Genomic DNA, 6,600 nt, shown 5'->3' with positions numbered 1-6,600 from the left:
TCTGGATCTATATAGCAGGTCTGCCAATCTCTATCCTGCATCAGATCCCCAAACAACTCTGACTCCTGGTCCTGGTCCTTCTGTTTGAAGACTAAAAACTGTTCTGCACACTTGGAAATCTAGAAGGAGGCATTTCTAGTAGTGTCCCTGCAAGCTGATTCCAACAGAAGTGTCAAGAATTGCTTCAAAGTTTTGGCTTGAGCAACTGTAAGTTAGGGGTATTTATTCTGTGGGTTTTTTTTGCGGGGAGGTACTGGGAATTGAACTTGAGACCTCTTACTTGCTAGGCAGACACTGCACCGCTGAGCTACATTAAGGTGTTTTCATCAACTGAGATATGGAAGTCTGGGGAATTGTATATAAGTATTTTTAATTTTAATGTTAATTTTGACGTGGCTATTAAATTTCAACTGAAGACATTAGGGAATAAGTTTTATAACTAAGCCTGGGATTCAGGATAGAGTCTAAACTAGAGATATGTATATTTGAGTCATTAAGATATAGTATTTAAAGCCATGAGAATGGAAAAATATAAGAGATAGAATTAAAATAAAAAAGGTGTGTGCAACTAAGAGTTGAAGGGGTGATTGAGGGCTTTGGGAAAGAAAGTATGAGGTATCAGCTAGACGAGTATAGATAGGGCTGTCTAGTATAATCGTAAGGCACTGAGGACCTGCTAAAATTCAGGGGTTTGAGGGTAAGTTAGAACAGCCCGCATTATTTTGTGCTGCATGCTGTTCAGCATTGTGTGGGGGTGTGGCAGCAGCAGGGAGCTGGGTTTAACTAGGTTGGGTTGCCTAGGCACAGCAGCATACCCTGCTCTCCCACCCTACTCGTTGACTCACAGAAATATCAGCTATCTATCTCTTCCCTAACAGACAGAACTGTTGTTCAGAGATCATGGTGATTCTGACTCAGCTTTCAGTAATTCTCCTAATGAAGTCTTGCAAAAGTTTTGTTTGTTTTGTCATTCACTTTTTCTCTCCCCATCTCACCCTATGTTTTTCTATTTTCGATATTATGCAATATAGTCATACCTTGACTAATTTTCCAAGAGCGTACAGACAACTATGGAAGGAGACATTATTAACACTCTAGCAATATCTCAATAACATTAAATTTCATTTACTGAGAACTTTATCTTCGATGCATTTAGCACACATTTATAATCCTTTCTACAAGTTTCCCCATTTTAAAGGAAGAGAAATTTAAAAGGAAAAAATGAATCATGAAGCTAGTATATGACACCCAAGCTTTTCGTACATGTTCTACAGCACTGACTCCAGTCATGCGCTCACATTCTCCAGCCTTTATTTGCCAAGGTACAATCAAGTTTTTTTTGTCCTTGCTCCAATTGTCACATATGCAAATGACACTGTATGGGCTTGCCCAAATATCTTTAGTCCAGGGTGTCTTTTCTAGTTTTTCTTTTCAAACATCAGGTCATTTTATGACCCTGATATAGAAATTTTAATTTTCATGGTCCAATGCTAATCTGTTCTTAAACACTGAACTTTCACTGATGTTCTCCAACCTATGCATTCCAGGCCATTTTGTATCTCCCTAGACCTCTGCTCACTACATTTTGGAGGGCCCTTTCCTCAGTTCTAGCAAGTAGAAATGTCTCCAGGCATTGCCAACCATTCAATGAAAGGCACAGTCAGTCCAGGTTGAAAAACACTCCATTAGAAGTAAACATTAGAGGGCCAGCGATTTAGCTTGGTGGTTCCAGTGAAAAAAGAAGTATTAGTATATATAAAAAAATCAATCCCTACATTTTATATTGCAATGGTATCTGTAATTATTATTTATTACAAGTTTTTAATTTTAGAATATTTTGGAGTGGGGGTGGCACTGAGGGCACACATTCTACCAATAGCTCTATCCTCAGCCCAAAGTTTTATAATATTTTTTAAAGAAAAAGTTGAACCCTTCTGAGACTTTTATTTTTCTGTAACCTAAGAGCTCTTTGTCTCAACATTGTCATTACAGTTAGAACTAACTGCAGTAGTCTTTGTGTTTCCGTTGTACTTTGAAAAAAAAAAAGTCCTATGACAGTATCCATCACACTCTATTTAGAGTGCTAAACAAACCATATTTCTGGCTTTAAGACCAGCACATCTTTGGTGACAGGGATCATGTAATATTCATCTTTGCATTTCCAGCCCTTGCAAAAATCATAATATATACTCAATTTGTATTTGTATTGAGAGGAATCCCACATACTGACTCTTATTATCCGTGTCTACAGAATATCTATTTGGCTTGGAACCTTTATTCATATCACAGCCCTGCCATCTAGTGGTCAATTACCCAAACTATAAATACATCGGATGAAATAAATCATGTTTCTCAAATACAAAAATATAAAATTATATTCACTATCACAAGATAAAGAAATATGTATGCCACTTTTGTGTACAAACTTTCCAACTAATGAAATATTCAAAATTTTATCTTTTTCACCTAAGAGAAGTTAATTTGTATGTATAGGGTTTTAAATTTCCAATATATAGCATTTTTATTTGCAGACAAGTGAATATACTTAATATATAAGGTCCTCCAACTTTTGATTTTATACAAGGTCCATTTTCAATCAAAATTGGGCATTTCTGCTTTCTCCTTTAGAGACCTTTGTCTAAGCCATTCAACAAAATACTTGCCAGGACACAAAACTCAGTTAAATAGGAAGACAAGACAAGCCCTTTAGCTACTAGGATTTACTACCCAAAGATGTTTCACTACCTCAAACAGTGTGGACTGAACTCAACCATTAATTTGATCAAAGAGCTAATAGCAAATTGGCCTAAATATAAAAAATGAACTGTGAAGAAGCATTTTCATTATTGATTGAATAAATCTCACTCAGTCCTTTACCAATTATGGTTATATATTTTATAAGTGACTCATTCATTATCTTACTGTTGCAATAACAAAAATACAGTTAATAGTGCAGATTGGACAAGGGACAAAAGAATAGGAAGGGAGTGAGAGATCAGAGTTTGAAATTTAATTTCAAATTTATTGCTTAGTATTTCCATGAAACTATTACTAATTCATATTTATGAATTTCAAAAAGTTTTCGCGAGGAAGGCATAGCCAAATGTCTTTAAATTATGCTGAATTGTTCTATCATTTCTTTTTGTTGAGATCATTAACATGCTTTGAAAGCAAATTGAGCAGACCATTTCCTATTCTTCCTAATATTAGCTCCTGATACACTGTACTTAAAAGATGTATGACTTGAAAGATGAATACTTAGTTTTGATACTTCCAGCTTACCAGTAGCATGACCAGTTTTTGCTCTATGAAATTTAAAATAAAGGGAAAAAATGTGAAAAAAGGAAAAAATGGAAACAAAGTCTTTGTAAATAGGGAAGGGTGAAGGTGGTGAAGGGAGGGCAGGGCTGTGGTGAAAAAACAAGAATCGAGATATATCATGTAAAAATACAAGATCCCAATGATAAATTTAACTGTACTGTTTTCTTTAAATGCACCAATAAATTTAGTGGGGGGTGGAGAAAGAAATTTAAAATACCTGAAGAAATTTAAGAGACTATTTAGACCAGTCTGTCCTTTATAGCTGGAGAAAACAAGGCCTGGAGAGGCCTTGTGCCTTGTCCAAGGCCATGGAGCTAATTATGGCAGGTGATTCCAGGATTCTCAGTTGTGGAAAAAGTGACTATTATTTTGGAGGCTTCACCATAACATAATGCCTGAGGCTGTTCACACCATCAAGATAAGATTCTCAAGCTCAAACTACCAGATATCTCCTCTGTTTACACTACCCTAAACTGCAGGATGCTGAACCTCCAAGTCACTCTTTTTGTCACACATTCTTAACCTACAAGCTCTGCTATCCTCTTCACTGCCCTCCTGTTCCAAACTAACCCTTCAGGTCTCTCCTGTAACTTCACTGTAATCAGCATCTTTTCCTACAAATATTCCTTTCACCTTCTTGCCTTGTTGAAATCTACCTGGGCTTGAGACAGTGTTAGAAGTCAGGGTGGGAGTTTATCTTGCTTGTTCCCATTGCTACTTCCACATTATTTCAACTCTTCTCTTCTGCAAAAGTGATTGCTTTTTTAATGCACATTTCACTTGGATATGTCACTGATTCCTCCTTAATATCTTGTGCGAATCTCTTGGTATCTCCATACTCATTCAACAGTCTTCTGTTCCTGGCAAAGGGTCTTCCATTCCACCTCACTGCCTTTATCTTTGGTAGTATCAGTTCTTAAGCCAATGACTCATAAAGTCCCCATCTTGTTTTGACTTCCATATACCAATGATATTTTCCTTTTCCCATTTCAGTCTCATATTCTATGTCACATCCTGGGCATTTTCTCTTAAAAAATAGCAACTTCTTAAAAAATGCTAATAAAAGAATCAAACTTTGCTTCTCTGTAGCTTCCTATGCAATTAGTTCCATGATGAAAGTACTCCCAACAAAACAGACAATTCTTCATCGGTGTAGGGACATTCAGTCCATTCCACTCACCATTTTCTTATAATCTTTCTGTCCCCTCCTGTCACTTCTCATCTTGTTCAGCAATGATTACAACATCATCTATATAGTCACCATTTTGCAAGTACCTTAAAATCCCAGCTCCTTCTTTGATTCAATTGAGTTCATCTTACAAAATCCCCATACATCAAGTAACTCTCCCAGATTTGGACCTATCTGCTTACATCAAAGAAGGAAAGTATTTGTAACAAAAATCACATAAACAGGTGACTAATTTTCCTTGTTGTCCATAATCATTGGCCAGAGACTGAATCTTTATCTGACACAGAAATCTTATTATGTTTCTCTAGTAAGATTGTTTTTCTCCCCAGGATGTTTACATTGATCTGTTTCCTTCTGCTATAATCTTCTACCTCACTTCTACCTTTATCTCTCAAATGTTTTTGTTACATGTGTTACTGAGAGTATGGGACTATCATATGGAACATTTATATCCTTCCATGACCAGATCACCAAGATATATTACTGAACCTTCTTCTCACCTCTATCAGAGAAAGGCTGAGGAGTGTTCCTCCTTATGGACTGTCCTGTATATTGTAGCAATAATTAGAGATCATGTCATTTGTCTATCCCATACTATTTATAATACCATACTATTCATAATTATAAACAAATCCACATTTAATCGAGAAGAGTTACTGAACATTTCCATTCTTTTTCAATGTGGACATAAAATAAGCTTATTTGAAGGTGGGATTGACTTAACCAATAAGAAACCAGCAAGAAAGAAATGGGTCTTAGGTAAAGCTTGATCTATTAATTCATATCATATCACTAACATTCTTTCATCTTTTGGCCTATAATCCATCTGTGTACTGTTTCCATCTCTTCTACTGCAAATGAGATGTTTCCATGGACTGTAAGTGGTAGAATTTGCAAATCATAACCAAAGGAAAATGAAAATAGAAACCACAGTGAGATACTAATTCCATACCTGTGAGGATGATTATCAAAAAGACAAAAAGTAACAAGTTTTGTCAGGCAAACATATGGAGAAAAAACAAATATACACACTGTGAGAATATAAATCAGTATAGCCCTTATGAAAAAAGTATGAAAATTTCTAAAAAAAAAAAAAAGAATTAACACATAATCCAGCTGTCCCACTTTGGTATATTTCTGAAGTAACTGAAACCAGCATCATGCAAAGATATCTGCACTTCTGTGTTCATAGAAGCTCTATTCACAATATCTTAGATAGGGAAATACACTGTCTATCAGAAAAGAAATAGATTATAAAACAGTATATACCTTAAATGAGTTATTTCCAGCCTTACAAAATCTGGACATATTTTTTTAAGAGTAGGAAAAATTGATTGAGGGAAAGCAAGCTTCTGTAGAAGAGAGACAGAAGTGGGATGGGGAAGTGGGTTGCCCACTCACCTCATTTTTCAAAGATGTTTTATACAGCGAAGCCATGCGGTGAGGAGGTACAAAGTGGGACAAAACTGTAAGATACAATGGAAAATGACAAGGTGGTCACGAGATGGGGCAAAACCATAACGAACCAATAAGATTACAAGTACAGTCACCCAGGTAATATTGGTTAAATGGGGGTCAAATGGGGGAGCAAGTCACATAGCAAGCATACAAGGATTTTCAGTAAGGGTGGAGGTCAGAGATATTTCCTAAAGGCGGGGTTAAGACCTTGATCCCCCCACCCCAATGACTGAAACCTATTTGGAATATCAATCACTGCTATTTATCCCCCGGGGAAGCACCAAGGTAATTTCTCCCCCTTTACAATTCTGGCCTGCAGTGAATTTGTCTTGATTGTCCTCTATGTTGCCTCCTTGAGGGCTGGCTACTTGATGTCTGCCTACAAGATATCTAATTAACTGACCTATATGCAATATTCCCCCCTTGGAAGTACCCCTAACTGCTGTGAGGGGGCAAAGGGCAAAGAAGACAGCTCTGCTACTTCCAGCTGAATAGGGTCATAGTTATGAGCAGCAGTTAGAGTTACTCTACAGAGGGTCTATCTAAATGCCTTTGAAATGTGCCAGGCATTGGTAGCTGCATAGCTTTTTTTTTTACTTTTATTGAGTTTATTGGTACATTTTACATATACA

The sequence above is a fragment of the Fukomys damarensis genome, unplaced genomic scaffold, assembly GCF_012274545.1.
Source record: "Fukomys damarensis isolate Sample0158 unplaced genomic scaffold, DMR_v1.0_HiC HiC_scaffold_4, whole genome shotgun sequence".
Lineage (NCBI taxonomy): Eukaryota > Metazoa > Chordata > Mammalia > Rodentia > Bathyergidae > Fukomys > Fukomys damarensis.
Note: the sequence above shows the minus strand (reverse complement) of the source record.